Here is a 16,543-nt window from a genome sequence, read left to right as displayed (position 1 = left end):
GAGACTGAAGACACAAGGAAATGAAGCAGGTCCACGACACACATCACTCCCACTGAGATCTACGTGCTTCATTGTGCGAAAACAAATGTTTATTTCTAATCGATGATTAATGACTTGTTTTGCATAGCCATGTCAACCTGCTGGTGAACTACAACCTGATTCAACCGGATCGGTCTGGTCTGAGCTCGGCAGGAACAAGACCTCTTGTCCCGAAGTCAAACCTTGTTTTTGATCAGTGAGCTTTGAAGAGAGGTCTCGCTGTAGAGAGCAATAATAAATAAGAGCACAGCCTTTCAAAGTCCACTGATACTCTCTTATGAGTGTTTGTTCAGTGTGCACATGTACTATCGTATAAGACCTACAGGAATGTGCCTGGCTCTCGTGTTAAATGTGTTTCTAATGTAGAGCAGTAAAAGAGCACGTCAGCACCCAAGGGCAAGAAGACCAGATCAGGTCAGCTAGATTATTTTGCACGTTTAATAGCTATTTGTGCAGTAATATGTCATTTGGGCAAATATGTGGGTCCAAATAACTTCAGAATCCAAAGCCTCTCAATGGAACAGACATCTCTAAGGCTCTGGCCTTGAACTCATGGCTCTCGGTGGAAGTTCAGTTCTTCTTCTTGCTGACACGCCACCCTTTCTCCACCTGGTGAATAAGAAAGTCTATAAAAAGCAACTGCTGTTATGAAGCAGCAGAAAGGAGCTGCTGGCTAAACTGTGGCTAAGATTTCCTTGAAGGTATGAACTGAAAATGAGCAGAATGAGAAACTAGACCAAAGACTGCAGTGAGCAAACAAACAAACAGCATTGCTGAGATGCCCAGGATGTGGGCATGATAATCTGCTCAGTGCATCTACATTCTGTCGTGGTGATGATGTGAGGCGTAAAGCCCATGCATGGAACCAAATGAAACCATGGTAACCAAGCAGAACCATGGTAACCAAGCAATGCTAATCAGACAGCTAGCACACTTACATTTATGTTGTGCACTTTTGTACAGATACTCAAAACATCTATTCCAGATTTTGGGTGTTGGTTAAAATACAGGTTGTAGTGTAAGACTACAGGCCTAAGTGGTGAGAGTATTGGCTTCCTCCAATCAACAGCAGACATTGGTCATTTGGGTGATTTGAGTTGAGTTTGAGTTAAGTTTGGTTATTTTATTTTTTAGCATTGCAAACAGTCCCAGAGCTAATGAGTATCACCCCTTGTGTGGAGCCCCTCATACTGAGATTGTGTGACTTATTTGCAATGGTAAATGGTATATCTAATGGCACTAATCACACATTGACCTGAGTCAGTGCCATGAGACTGAAGACACGAGGAAATGCAGCAAGAGTTCAGAGAAAAGATGCAAAGCAGGTCCAAGACACACATCGGTCCCACTGAGACCTACGTGCTCCATCGGGCGGAAACAAATGTATCCTTCTAATAGATGATTAACGACTTGTTTTGCATAACCATGTCAGCCTGCTGGTGATTGTGTGGTGATTGACTGCTATGGGGGCAGAAAGAATGGCTTTGCTCTTCAGTGCATTCAAACACTAGAAAACAACCCCAAACTCACCTGGCCAGAGCAGATTCTGCCACAATACACCAAACACTGTAAGCAAGCATCAGGCTTGCTTTGGCCTTGTCTCGGTGCAACTGGGGTTCTGTTGTATCAAAGTCAAAGTCAACGTCAAATTTATTTATATAGCGCTTTTCACAACACACGTTGTCACAAAGCAGCTTTACAATCGTATGGGTCCAGAACCCTAATGAGCAAGCCAAAGGCGACAGTGGCGAGGAAAAACTCCCTATGATGGTGGGAATTAGGAAGAAACCTCGGGAGGACCAAGACTCAAAAGGGAACCCATCCTCCATTCGGCGGCCCGTTAACACAAGTCCGTGGTCGCAGGGTGGTTTCACAGCAACAGTCAAGGCTCCTGTTCCCCGGCCAAGCAGCCTCAGTCCCCTCGGTGCAGGCGGTGGGCCTCAGGTGGGCCAGCATCAGCACGACCCCTCGTGGCAACGGCTCATCCAACCCCGGCATCAGCACATCCACCGGCAAGCCAGACCATCCCCCAGGTGCCTGCAAGTGCCTGTATCCAATCGTCTTGGGTGGAGGCATGCAAGAATATACAATACAGACTGAGTGGACATGAATTTAAACCACCATTGATTTAAATGTACATAGCTCACGTGCCAGTGATGAGCATGTGGCTCCGGCAGGCTAATCTATAGCAGCATAACTAAAGGGAGGGGTTCAGAGGTGACCACAGGCATGAGGGCTCACTGAGACATTGCTTTCCAGTCAAATAGAGTGATGCCATGACACAGCTGGATGACAGCATCAACTTCTCAAGTATCACACAGCATTAAGTCTCTCAAACCCTTATACCTATACAGGTGGTACAGGGAACATGGGAACAGAGTAACTATTAGAATAATTGCAAAGCAGCAAAGTCTTTACCGTAGCACATCAGTTGCCTGCACAACATTAATGCCATTTTATAACAACAAAGAAAAGTGCATTGTTGGACGTTCTTTGACATGTTACTCCCTAGGCTTATGTATAGGTTCAATACCAAATGATATTAAATACAAAATGAAAGGATTTCATGCATTTAAAATATCTGTTTACAAACACTGAAGTCAAGCGGTTTGTAATCTGAGCTGAACTTTAGGCTAATTTTAAATGAAACCAGAATCAACCCAGTGCTAGCATTGTTTTGTTTCACTGCTTCCGTTAGCCCTCAGTTAGCTTCCATTAGGATGGCAGAGCTTCAACGTGCGCTACATCACTAAATTGTAGACGTGTCTTTTCTGGTCCTCTCCATATAAATAATGGAGGACACGGCTTTATTTCCTGTGTTGCATAATTATTTGCTTAACTGTCCAGCGCTCGTGGAGTGTACGTTCAATTGTACATGGAATTTGTCAAGAATTGTTTATTTGTAAATACACAATAAAGATAAATTGTGAGTTCTATTTGAAAGTACATTAAATATGAATTATTTATAGGCACACAAATATGGTCTACTATGATATTTACCTTTCGGTTACATTGAAAAGCATGTTATAACTACACATAATTAAATGTTGCGTTGTATATATTAGAAATTAAAAATAAGAAAACACGTTTCCTGCAATATTTATAATTTCTTGCCTTTGATGCTTGGGAAATACTGCATCATTCATGGTGGTCCCCTGAAGATCACCACAAACAGGCGGACCATCCCCCATCGCTTGAGCGCGTGAGCGGACGCAACTCCCCCTCGCTGCGTACATCGTGATCTCGCGGATGCGGAGAACCACACACAAGCGCGAGGTCACCTTCTGTCTTTGCAACGGAGGAACCGCGTACGTCTTACTGCAGAGCGGTGACACGTCATTTTGGTAGGAAATGTTTTCACCTTATAGTCTTTAATGAATAAGCTATTGCCGCGGTTGTGTTTGCTCGATGCAATATATTTCACTTGGTGCGACATAGGTCCTCGCTCGAGCTTGTCGTTTGCTTCAGCTCCTTTGCGTGTTTGTGGCAGTCTGCACTACATTGTCAAAAGTCAGTGTAACGTTCAGTAAATTATGAGAAGCAGATTGATTCAGCTTCGCTTGTTTTGGAAGATCTGTTTTGATTAGGGCGAAATGCTCAGTGAGATAAATAGAAGTTTTCCAGAGTAACACTATAAACGCGTGCTTCCGTTCTTTTCTCTAAATATCTGTAATTGACGAACATAATAACATTGAAAATTCAAAACCGTAAGAGATCACGCCTGAGTTGTTTACATGATAAGGCTTTTAGTAAAGGGAAGTCCGAGCTGGTCACATATAATACCTTATTTTGAAGCCTGACTATTTATAGAATGAAATATTTAGGTGCAAATAAAGTATCCCACGAAATGTCTTTGAACGTCACCTTTAATCGAATAGCATACCCAAGAGAGGAGGCTGACGTGTAGCCTTAAATGGGTACCACAAAAGGATAAACAAACAAATGAATGCGAGAGACCGATGGAGAGAGAAATGTCAGGACGTTTGGACACCGTTAACCGCCCGTGAATGCTTGCTCTACGGTATTTTACTCTGACGTGTTGAATACTGAATGCTAGCGAGGACGTTCTAGTTAAGTTATGTAACAGTTTGTCATACACACGTCAGTCATCGCTTATCTCGCAGTCTCGGATGATTTTGCGAAACAATAAACATTCTTCACGTTATGGGGAGTAAGGATCCTGCATTGGACATTCACTCAATCATGTAAGATTTTATTATTACATATAAACAATATACCATATTTATTAGCTGATCCATAAAAACAAAGGAGCCATTTATATAAGATATACATAGTATAGATCCTGTTGTTGATATTGAATAGTTCTTTCCACTATCGGCCTGATAAAATCAAGTATCATGTGTCTTCAGAGACCATGTGGATGTGCTAAAGCGGTTATGGTTCTTAAAAACGGAGCTTGAATAATGTATGGACGGGCTCATTTAAAGCTACTTAGTCATTGATTTTGATCTGGGAGTAAAAGTGATATCCCCCGTTTAATCTGACTGCAATATAGAAACACAAACATCAGGATAATCGAGGGGTTCTATCAGCTAAATGTAACGTTTTAAAGATTTTTTTTTCTTCAGCTGCTGTGATTATCACAGTATGACCATAGGGAGGGTGGGAGTGAATAGTTATGCATTGTTACTGTTCCAAGAAACCCCAGTGACATTAATCACACATTAAAGAAGACGTTTAGGAACTATGTCCTTAAAAATGCAAGTATCTAGTGTTATTTGTGCTGTGCTGTTGGCCTGGCTGAGCATCATCTCTTGCAACATGTCCTGTGCATATATGTATGTATGTATGTACATATGTATGTATGTATATATGTATATATGTATGTGTTTATCTAATTCATTGAACTGTGATTTTGGGTGGTGATGTGTGTGCTGCCTACATGTTGTTCAGCTTATTGACTTGCATGGGAGCTATCCAGGGTGCTGAAGCCATCCAGTCTACTCTAGCTTGTCTTGAGCTAGAGCTGTAAGGAAGATTTCTGTATTGGGCTTGATAATACCAGGTTTGCTGGAAAGCATGCAAAAGTTGAAAGCAGTTTGATACAGTAGATATTCAGGACAAATATTATGGAGTATCACTCTGCTTAAACCCTCAACCCCCCAGCTGTGTTCATTTGGCCCCACAGCTCTTTCATCTCTCAATAAAACTTGCAGCAAAGCTTTTAGACAGACAGTTATGGCAACTATACTTCTGGCAGCCACATCTGATGCCACTAACAAGAAGCTAAGATAAGTAATACCTGATGCTCAGAGACTTGTCACAATTGCAGGTTGCTTACTGAGTCCAACTGAGTCAATTTTGCAATTGCTTAGCAATCTTGACCATTTTTTAAATGAAGTGTCCCTTCAAATACCGAGTCCAGGCTTTATCTCTGATGTGAAGCGCTTCAGGGGTGGGTCTTCATCTGCAGGGATCAGAGTGAGGAGCAGTGGTCAGACCTCAGGGCAAACACCATGATACTCTTGGGCCTGAGACCGCAGTCAGTGAGAAGACACCGCCAGCTGAGTTGTGATCCTGATAGTTCTTATGATGTGCAGGTGTGAGGGAAAGAAAAAAACCCTTTGAGTTCCTCTGAGCCAAAATGTTCTGTTTGCTGCAGCAATATGAAACACAAACTGCTGTATATAAACCTTTAATTCAAGAACGTTGTCGTTGTGCAAGCCCAATTAAATTGCAATTGCATCAACTTCAGGTGATGCCTTTTCTTTAAGACTCTTTCTTTAATTAACACAGGAACAAGACTATTAAGTATAAATACACTATGCAAAAAATGTGGTTTAACAGATATGGAAGGATTGGGGGTGTATTGGGGTGTTGAATGGCATGTGGTTGGTGTAGAGTTACTACACAAAAACAGACAGCATATAGATAAATATTGCACATGCTCCAGTGATAGCAGCACATCATTGGATTTGAAGTCTTTGCACATGTACAGATTGACCAGAAGCACCTGATGGATGGGAGGAGCCTAATCAGATGGTATCCAGGGTGTGTCATCTCTTATATGACGTTCTTAGCCCTCCATACACAGCAAGCACTGTAAAGCTCTAGTGTTTTTACCGGGCCATGCCCACAATGACCTGTGCTGTTTTCACACCACGCTGGAGGGCTTTGGGGCAGCTGCTGTGTCACGCAGTGGGTTGGGTTGCGATCTGCGGAGCTCCTGTAAAAGGTGGCAAGCAGCTTTTGGAGGAGGTACGACCTCCTTGACCTCTTCAGGAAAACATGTTGTTGTTGGACCCTGTGAGCTGCTCTTGGTCCAGGAGAAGAACCTCAGGTTGAGGCCTGTCTTCATAGCCTCCTTGGTGTTGATAGGATGGTATTTGGTCTTTTTGTTAGTCCTAAAATCAACAATAATCTCATTGGTCTTTTTTGGTGTTTAACACCAGGTTATTGTTGGCACACCACATTGTCAGGTTCCCAATGTGAGTTGGAGTCACTGTGCAGACCTGATGCATCATCTCTTACTCTGGCGATGCTGTAGGCGGAGGTGTCTCCTGATTTAAAAGCTGTGTCTCTTTTCCTGAGAAGCCATTTGATTTCACTGTACCATGGTTTCTCATTTGGGTATACTCAGATCCTTTTGCTAACAGTGACATTGTCTATGGTGTTATTAATATATGATGTGTAGCTACATCTCCACTCCTGTATGATGGGGACAAATATTTATGTTCAAAACAAATGTTAGTTCAAAGCAGTTCTGGAGTTCATAAATGGCTAAACCAGGCCAAACTGTCTTGCTGGTCAGTTAAGCACTGTTATCACAGGATTTTTGAGGTGGGCTAAGAGACAGAAAGAGGTGGTTGAACTTTGTATGGTGGGGGCAGGAACTGCCCTGTCAAAAGGATAAATGTATTATAGATTGGGTGTGAACATCTCCAAGAAAGTCTGCTGAAAGTTGTGAGTGAGGGCTGAATGTCTTGTGAGGGCTGAAACATCCATTCTGCTTTGTTTATTGCTAGGAAACATAGGCTGGGGGTGAATGTTGTAATTGACCTTTTCTACGAGACTCTTTGCTTTTCATTTTCCCTCAAGTCTATGGATGTGGACACAGTGTAACACAGAGCCGATCAATGAGCAGTCCGTTCGTCTTCTGATTGTGATAAGTGCTCGGGCATGCAGCGTTCCTTAAGAGGAACACGCTTCCTCATCTAATGTTATTGGATGATTCAGACCAGGGCATCTCTGTAGGAGCAGACATGGAGATTGCTTTAATATGAGAAACCCTGAACACATCACACTGTGGATGTCTGCTTCCATTCAACTCTTACATTTAAGATGAGGTTATTGATAATATTAAGAAAGTTTGAATGTTTTGAAGAACAAGATATGTTAATGGAATTTTTGATTGACGTGTCAGTGCTCAGCCTGACTAGAGTCACATGACTGTGGTGAATGTGAAGACTAAACAAAAACCTTCAAACTGAGACACAATATAAATAATTGCTGAAATTATTCATCATCGTTTAATTAATAGAGGTTTCTTCTTTGTTGCTTAATTAAGTCTGATTAATTTCCTGAGCTAGCCTGCAAACAACTGACGTGATTTGTCAGTTAACATAGTGAGAAAATAATGAAATCATGAGCAAGGAAATGAAATCAGTCAAAAGTCCTCAGAGATGAGTTTCATTGGTGACATTACGTATTTTCCAGTGGCATTAAAAGAAAACAACAAAGCAAAAGATTACTTTTCTTAGTAATAAACTCAATAAATTTATGGAACAGTAAAGCCTCATAAGTAGTCAAACACACAGAACAGAATGAGAACTGTAAGAATCCTGGTTTTGTTGTGATAGTGTAAACCTGTAAGAATAGAAGTGGATCATGATGGCTCACTGTCATATGTCTGTGAAGTGCACTGACCCACATCATTCAGGAGTCTGGGTATTTGTACTGTGAGTTTAGTCTGAACAGTAAAATAGTGAAATAGCTGTAGAGAGAGCGGCAGACTCTCAAGAGAGAGAGAGAGAGAGAGAGAGAGAGAGAGAGAGAGAGAGAGAGAGAGAGAGAGAGAGAGAGAGAGTCCACAGTGGACAGCTTTATAATAAAACTTCTAAAATAAATTATTTCGTATCATTTGTTACTGGGTTTCAAATTGAGACTTATTTTTCATACCAATTATGTATGTACATGTTTTAAACCTTTTTTGCAAAAGTAAGCAGTTTATCCACCTAATGTTTTGCCTTCCAGCGTTATGCTAACTCTTTTCTGGGGCACGTCTAATGCTCTTCTAAACATATTTTTGCATGGAACAATTCACAATAAAATGGTAGTTGCACAAATATCAGCATACAAAGGAATGTGACGGCGTGTCCTGCCCATGATGACATCATCATGCTGCTGATGAGTTCAGCAGGCTCCGTAGCCAAGGAAACAAGGTGTTTGGGTGAATGATGATTTTTGGCATCAAGATATGGTGCTTGTTTGAGGCCCAAAATGTAACAAGCACAGTGGATTATGATTACTCTCTCTCTCTACCTCTCTCTCTCTCCCTATCCCCCCCCCTCTCTCTCTCTCTCTCTTTTACATCCTGGTTGTTTGTGTGTGTTTTTAAGAGGTTTCATTTGCCACAGGGTTTCTCCAGTGCTGTTCACACGTCCATGTGAGGGATGTGACAGTTGCTCTCATTCTCATTTTCTTTTTCACAGCCTGCCAAGCACCTGAGCAGCCCTGTGAGAGTTCAGCCCTGCCCCCACTGCCCTGTGAGAGTTCAGCCCTGCCCCCACTGCCCAGTGAGAGTGTTCGGTCCCGCCCCCACTGCCCTGTGAGAGTGTTCAGTTCCACCCCCACTGCCCTGTGAGAGTGTTCAGTCCTGCCCCCCACTGCCCTGTAAAAGTGTTCTGTCCCACCCCCACTGCCCTGTGAGTGTTCAGTCCCGCCCCCCACTGCCCTGTGAAAGTGTTCAGTCCCGTCCCCCCACTGCCCTGTGAGAGTGTTCAGTCCCGCCCCCCACTGCCCTGTGAGTGTTCAGTCCCGCCCCCCACTACCCTGTGAGAGTGTTCAGTCCCGCCCCCACTGCCCTGTGAGAGTGTTCAGTCCTGCCCCCCACTGCCCTGTGAGAGTGTTCAGTCCTGCCCCCCACTGCCCTGTGAGAGTGTTCAGTCCTGCCCCCCACTGCCCTGTGAGAGTGTTCAGTCCCGCCCCCCACTGCCCTGTGAAAGTGTTCAGTCCCGCCCCCCACTGTCCTGTGAGAGCAGTCAATCCCACCCCCCACAACTCTGTATAAGTGTTCAGTCCCACCCCCTATTGGTTTTGTGAGAGTTCAGCCCTGCCTCCCTCTGTCCTATAAGAGTGTTCAGCCCCACCCCCCACAGCCCTTGTGAGAGCGCTCAGCTCCATCCTCCAGAATGGAATCTGGGGAAAATGTAACATTGTTTTGTAATGGGTTTAAAATAAGAAAGTGCTGCCCCCTTTTACTGAATCCTTCCTTTTGTGTCTGACTGTGCTTTATTTGTACTGGACGTCCAGGTCTTGGGTCCTTCACTTCCCAAACAAAGAACCCTTCTTGATAACTTAATGATGTACATAATTCATTTTAATATTATATTAAGAGTGATTATTAATTTAATAATGTTTTGGCTAGTTGTGGCCTACTTTACAAACAAGATCAAAGTAACACTACCACAGTAAAATTAACTAAGGCTAAAACAGCTTTAGGGGTTTAGAAGAACCGCAGAACACAAGAAATGATGCTTCCCACTACACAGCCAGTGACGTGTGGCTGCTAGGGTTGGTCCAGCTGCTTCCTGTGTGCAGGATCTACGAGACATCAAACCCCAGCAAACGTAAAACAATGGTGTGTAAATAGAAAACACCAGAGCATAATGACGTAAAGAATAACGACGTACTGTATATTCACACTGTCTCTCATTGCAACATGCTCAGTTGCTCGAAACAAAATAAAATATTGATGTTTTTCTCTCCAGTTTGAGTTGTTGTTATTGTCCGTATTCAAATACATGCAAGTCTACCTGAAACTGTGTGTGCGCATCTGTGTGTGTGTGTGTGTGTGTGTGTGTGTGTGTGTGTGTGTGTGTGTGTGTGTGTGTGTGTGTGTGTGTGTGTGTGTGTGTGTGTGTGGAATTAGCAGATTGTGCAGTACTGCAGACACAAAAGTTTGAGGACCAATAGCAATATTGTATTTCTGAAAAGCTCAGAAATGGCTTAGGTGTGTGTGTGTGTGTGTGTGTGTGTGTGTTGTAAATACAGCGATTGAAATGCATAAAGCAAGGCAGAGTGTTTTGGAACATGGTGCTCACGGATTATGAATCTGTAGAGTTCAGTGACCCCTGATCTTGAGTAATGCACACTGGGATTCAGAGACACGGAGAATATGAGCATGAAAGAGACCCAATGAGAAATCAACTTCCACTGGCAGTTTTTTTATCCTGATGACACAATGAGTGTGTGTGTGTGTGTGTGTGTGTGTGTGTGTGTGTGTGTGTGTGTGTGTAAGTTTATTATAATTGATTTTCTGAGGACCAAAAGCATCTGATTCTGAAGCATCTTGTTATTCAAGGCTGCAGGATAAGCTGAGTCACTGTTTATGAATTTAGGTTACCCAAAATGGCTGCTTCGGCTGGCTGTCTCCTCAATGTGCTACACTCAGTGGACTCTCCACAGAGATCGTTTTGGATAGTATGTGTAATGAGCTGCATGTCTCCAAAGATACGCCCCATCACCATCGTATCTGATAGCACCACTGACCTTCAGAAGTCTGTGCAGCTCTGTGATCTAATGTGAAAGGCTGGTAGGTAGGTGCATGTCTCATCACTGCCGGGCATTGCTTTACCAGTCCTAACAGGCTGGTAGGTGCATGTCTCATCACTGCCGGGCATTGCTTTACCAGTCCTAACAGGCTGGTAGGTGCATGTCACATCACTGCCGGGCATTGCTTTACCAGTCCTAAGAGGCTGGTAGGTGCATGGTAGGTGCATGTCTCATCACTGCCAGCATTGCTTTACCAATCCTAACAGGCTGGTAGGTGCATGTCTCATCACTGCCGGGCAGTGATGCTTTCCCTTTATCCTTGTCTTGCACAGCGACTGTGTCTGTTCAGTCAATGATATGACTCTGTGTATGTGTTTGACTCTGTGTGTGTCTGTGTGTGTCTGAGTGTGTGTGTGTGTGTATGTATGTGGGTGTCTGAGTGTGTGTATGTGTCTGAGTGTGTGTGTGTGTGTGTGTGTGTGTGTGTGTGTGTGTGTGTGTGTGTGTGTGTGTGTGTGTGTGTGTGTGTGTGTGTGTGTGTGTGTGAAGGAGAGCAGAGCGGACACAACATCTCTGACTGCTATGTCCTCAGGCTGCTGGGAAATCAAGCCCTAGGCAGACCGTCCTTGAAGGAGAATGAACCTCTCTTTTTTTCATTGTGTCAGTCATTTATCTCTAAATCACACACGACAGGATCAGAAAATCAGACAGGAACAAAGAATTCACATGCACTTGGTAAAGACTCTCCTATCAATAACTGGTTAGTTGTAATAATCACAGCATCGACTTTTACTATAACCCAGTCTAAATACCACTGAACTCAGAACGGACACATGCATACATTAATATCGGTTGTCAGGAAATGTATTAAAACTCTTAAAAACGTAGTTAGACTAACACTGCTTTCTTCAGGATCTTAGTTCAGACTTTAGCTGTCTGTTTTTCCTACAGGCAAAGCAATGAGAAAGATCACAGTCAACCGGTTCCCACATTATTCACTTCTGCAGATACATTTATTTTTTGTCTGTTTTGTCATATGTGAGGAAAATTAGCACTAGGTTTTATATTCTGTATAACCTTTCAAGGTGCACTGCAGACCAACCAGTGTACCCTAATGAGTGTAGTGAGAGTAGTGAGCACCTACACTGTCTCTCTTGTGCACACGGGGCTTCAGTCCCCTGCTGGGCAACAGCACCATGCTGTACCAATCAGAATGCTTGGGAAGGACTCCTACCGTTTCTAACACAAAGCCCCGCCTGCATGTCAGTAATGAATATGGTCATATGTGACTCATACAAATCTGACTTAAAAAAGCCTGAACTTACTTGAAAATGATATAAAAGTGATACATTTATTAAACAGATACTTCAGTTTGAGCTGATGGGGTTTCAGTAAACATGAGAAATGTCAGTACTGGAAGTATCTGTTTCAGCACCACTGGGATTTTATTGTGACTTTAGTCTCAAGAACACAACTCTGGGTTTATTCCTGAAACCTCCTTGGAATTCTGGCAACAGCGGAACTCGTTAGCATTATTTAGGATGAAACATTTGCATGATTAGCACAGGAAGTCAGGACTATTGCTCCACTCCATTCACTTACGAACCTGCACTGGAACAGATCTGTTGTTTTCCTGCCATTATGGCAGGAATGATCTGAATTAATCCACAGATACAGCAGAATATTAGACCCAGCTCAACACCTATCTATCTATCTATCTATCTATCTATCTATCTATCTATCTATCTATCTATCTATCTATCTATCTATCTATCTATCTATCTATCTATCTATCTATCTATCTATCTATCAGTCATGGCCTGGTGGTTAGGGAACTGGTCTTGTGACCAGAGGGTCGTGGGTTTGATCCCCAGACCTGAGGCCATGACTGAGGTGCCCCTGAGCAAGGTCCTTAACCCTCAACTGCTCACTTGTATAAAAATTAGATAAAAATGTAAGTCGCTCTGGATAAGGGCGTCTGCCAAATGCCGTAAATGTATCCATCCATCCATCCATCCATCTATCTATCAGATATATATCTGTCAGCTTTTTCCTCATCCTTTAGTCTCTCCTAATCTCTGTAGCTTCATGAAGATTATAAAGCTGCTGGATTTCCCTAAACCCTGAGAGGGAAAGTCTGCTTCACTCCCAGACTGTGTCGTAAATATTTAATGAAGAATCTGTTCAGCAATTATATTTTGTCTCCTGAGTAACGATGCATTTGGTTTTTTTTAATCCAGTTGTCCTGAGTTCTGAAAGGACATCTGGTCAGTCTGGTTTGTTTTCATGGTTGAATTGTTCTGAGTGACGTTGATGTCTTCTAGCATCCAACAGGAACGCCTGAAAATAGTTGGCTTGACATTAGCAAATCTTTCCTGAAATCTTTCCTTAAATGTTTCCTGAAATCTTTCCTTCTGTGGTTATTTGGTGAGTCATAAGACAACATCTGCCATGTGTTTTTGAAACACACTGCGTCCTTTTACTGTATGTTTCACCAATAATGAAAAGTTGAATTAGTACTCAGAAGTTGACAAAGTCCAGGATCTTGCCTTTATAGAACACAGGCCCAACACACCTGTAAAAAGCATCAACTTGCAGTGACAGGACTGACACATGTCCCCGTCCCTGTACACAAGTCTCCTTCTTTTTTGTGGAAGTTTTTTATGGAGGAACATGGTGTCCCTCCTCTGACACAGACCCTTGAGTCTCTCAGTTCCATCCCTGTTCGTCCTTCAAGCTCTTCTCTGATGCTTACTCCAGCTTCAGCAATGTCCCACTGGTTTCCCAGAGTCCTCGTTGGCAGTTTTATCTGGTGAACATTCATTGGTATCAGGACCCATCAGCGAACATGAAAGTCAAGCAGACTTTATTAGACCAGGCTAGGGCTTGCTTCAGAGTGAACTCATGGAGATTAGTTCTGTTAGGTTTATATACATGTCCTTGCAATTAACAGTTTTTTTTTCAGTCGATCTCACATCATGATTTACATTGGCATCACAACTAGTGCATTTCTCAAAACAGTTAGTGCAAACAGAAAACTCAATGAAATACCTGCAAATGCAGATACTTCACTCAAAATTCTTTGTTTTTGCCCCAAAAGCAAATATTTAGGTCAATCACATTTAGCATGGACATAGTCATAGCATAGTCATGGACAATTGTCTTGTTTTTTATATTATCAATTGCTTATGTCATGTTTATCAATATGTTTTGTATGGATTGTCTGTTGAATTGTTACCCTCCAATTACATGCAAAAGTGCTGAACATGTCCTAATCTCTAAGGCATCAAGGCTTCACAAAGGGAATTTGTGAAGGTTTAGATCAAGCAATGGTCTCATCCATAGGTCAGAGGTGCATCTCATGAACCTTTACTGTAATTGGCAAACATTTATAGATGCTAAACCCTGCAGTATCACAAAGTCTCATAATGGAAAGATGAGGTCATGTACAGGGTGAACAGCCAAGAAGAGGAGTAAGACTGTGTGGTGTAGAGGGGTAAGACTGTGTGGTGTAGAGGGGTAAGACTGTGTGGTGTAGAGGGGTAAGACTGTGGTGTAGAGGAGTAAGACTGTGTGGTGTAGAGGGGTAAGATTGTGTGGTGTAGAGGGGTAAGACTGTGTGGTGTAGAGGGGTAAGACTGTGTGGTATAGAGGGGTAAGACTGTGGTGTAGAGGGGTAAAATTGTGTGGTGTACAGGGGTAAGACTGTGTGGTATAGAGGGGTAAGACTGGTGTAGAGGGGTAAGACTGTGTGGTATAGAGGGGTAAGACTGTGGTGTAGAGGGGCAAGACTGTGTGGTGTAGAGGGGTAAGACTGTGTGGTGTAGAGAGTTAAGACTGTGTGGTGTAGAGGGGTAAGACTGTGTGGTGTAGAGAGTTAAGACTGTGTGGTGTAGAGGGGTAAGACTGTGGTGTAGAGGGGTAAGACTGTGTGGTGTAGAGGGGTAAGACTGTGTGGTATAGAGGGGTAAGACTGTGGTGTAGAGGGGTAAGACTGTGTGGTGTAGAGGGGTAAGACTGTGTGGTGTAGAGGGGTAAGACTGTGGTGTAGAGGGGTAAGACTGTGTGGTGTAGAGGGGTAAGACTGTGTGGTGTAGAGGGGTAAGACTGTGGTGTAGAGGAGTAAGACTGTGTGGTGTAGAGGGGTAAGATTGTGTGGTGTAGAGAGGCAAGACTGTGTGGTGTAGAGGGGTAAGACTGTGGTGTAGAGGGGTAAGACTGTGTGGTGTAGAGGGGTAAGACTGTGGTGTAGAGGGGTAAGACTGTGTGGTGTAGAGGGGTAAGACTGTGTGGTGTAGAGGAGTAAGGCAGTGTGGTGTAGAGGGGTAAGACTGTGGTGTAGAGGAGTAAAACTGTGTGGTGTAGAGGGGTAAGACTGTGGTGTAGAGGAGTAAGACTGTGTGGTGTAGAGGGGTAAGACTGTGTGGTGTAGAGGGGTAAGACTGTGGTGTAGAGGGGTAAGACTGTGTGGTGTAGAGAGTTAAGACTGTGTGGTGTAGAGGGGTAAGACTGTGTGGTGTAGAGGGGTAAGACTGTGTGGTGTAGAGTGGTAAGACTGTGTGGTGTAGAGGGGTAAGACTGTGTGGTGTAAGGTTGAGGGGACAAAACAGTGAAATAAGGGCAACAATTTTGCAATTTTTACATGTTTTACATGTAAGTCTTACAAAGGTGGAAGCTGCTCGCTGGGTGCAGCCGAATATCGGAAGAACAACTGTGTCTTCAATCTTTCAAACATTTCAAAGAGAAAACATGCATGTAAATTCAGAAATGTGGGCTCTGCTGTAATGCTGCACACTGACATAAATTCTGATGTTATTCTATTTTTTGTATTGCATTTTTGTAATCTTATACCATATAGGACATCATAATGAACTCATAGGGGGGGCAGAGGTTCCATTTTCAGACAACAAGAGGAGGCTGTATGTGCTCAGGTTGTTTTGAATGTGTAGAGTAAGTTTCTAATTTTGCAGGTTTTCCAGTCAGCTGTCTTTCTTTTCTGAATTTCAATCAGATTTGTTTTTATCAAGAAATTGCAGTGCGAACAATACAGTCAAACAATAATGCTGTACAAATTTGATTCCAGTCCAATTGCTTTCTATCATCCTCCCACATACAGTGATGTGTAACTTTGTGTTCTGTGTAAGTTTGTATTTTGTGTGTAACATGTATTGTTTCATTTGATATACCACATGTGCAGTGTTCTTGAAATCAAAAGCTTAGCTAGTTTCCATTAGAATATACAGTCTGCACTGACTGTGACTTAAAGTTGCACTGACATCATGACTAAGTATTTTGACTGCCTTGTTCATATGCACTGGCATAGTCAATATACTAGATATCCTGATAGCACTAGATATAGACTAGATGTTCTGATGGCACTGACAAATTGATTGACCTAAATGTTTGCTTTTGAGGCAAAAACAAAGAATTTTGAGTGAAGTATGTGCTTTTGCAGGTACTTAATTGAGTTAGCACTGTTTTGAGAAATTCACTTGTTGTGATGCCAATGTATGATGTGAGAAATATACCAAATCGACTGAGAAAAACTGTAAAACAAGTTATTACAGAATGACTCAGAGCATTCAGTCTGATCCATTCAACCATGGATTAATCAGCAAGGATGGGAATGAACTACAACCTATCTATCCTTTCTTGGATTTGATATTGACCAATAATAAGTTCTGTTTGGTTCCTGTAGGGGGTGCTGTGTCTCTGAGATAAGCTATATGCGCCAAATGACTGTCAAGCTGTTCCAGTGTGATTGTGTTCC

General features: G+C 42.8%; 1 protein-coding gene across 1 annotated transcript in view; it reads left to right on the top strand.

Annotated features, from left to right (window-relative positions):
- Positions 1-3,231: 3,231 nt before the first annotated feature.
- The window catches only part of pacsin1a (protein kinase C and casein kinase substrate in neurons 1a), a 47,572-nt gene continuing 34,260 nt past the window's right edge, over positions 3,232-16,543 (top strand). Inside the window, exon 1 of the mRNA XM_077018754.1 lies at positions 3,232-3,383. The gene's annotated coding sequence lies outside the window, so the exon portion shown is untranslated. The remainder of the gene's footprint in view (positions 3,384-16,543) is intronic.

Source organism: Brachyhypopomus gauderio, chromosome 10, assembly GCF_052324685.1.
Source record: "Brachyhypopomus gauderio isolate BG-103 chromosome 10, BGAUD_0.2, whole genome shotgun sequence".
Classification (NCBI taxonomy): Eukaryota; Metazoa; Chordata; class Actinopteri; order Gymnotiformes; family Hypopomidae; genus Brachyhypopomus; species Brachyhypopomus gauderio.
The sequence above is the reverse complement of the archived record's forward strand: the minus strand, read 5'-3'. Positions and strand labels throughout refer to the sequence as shown.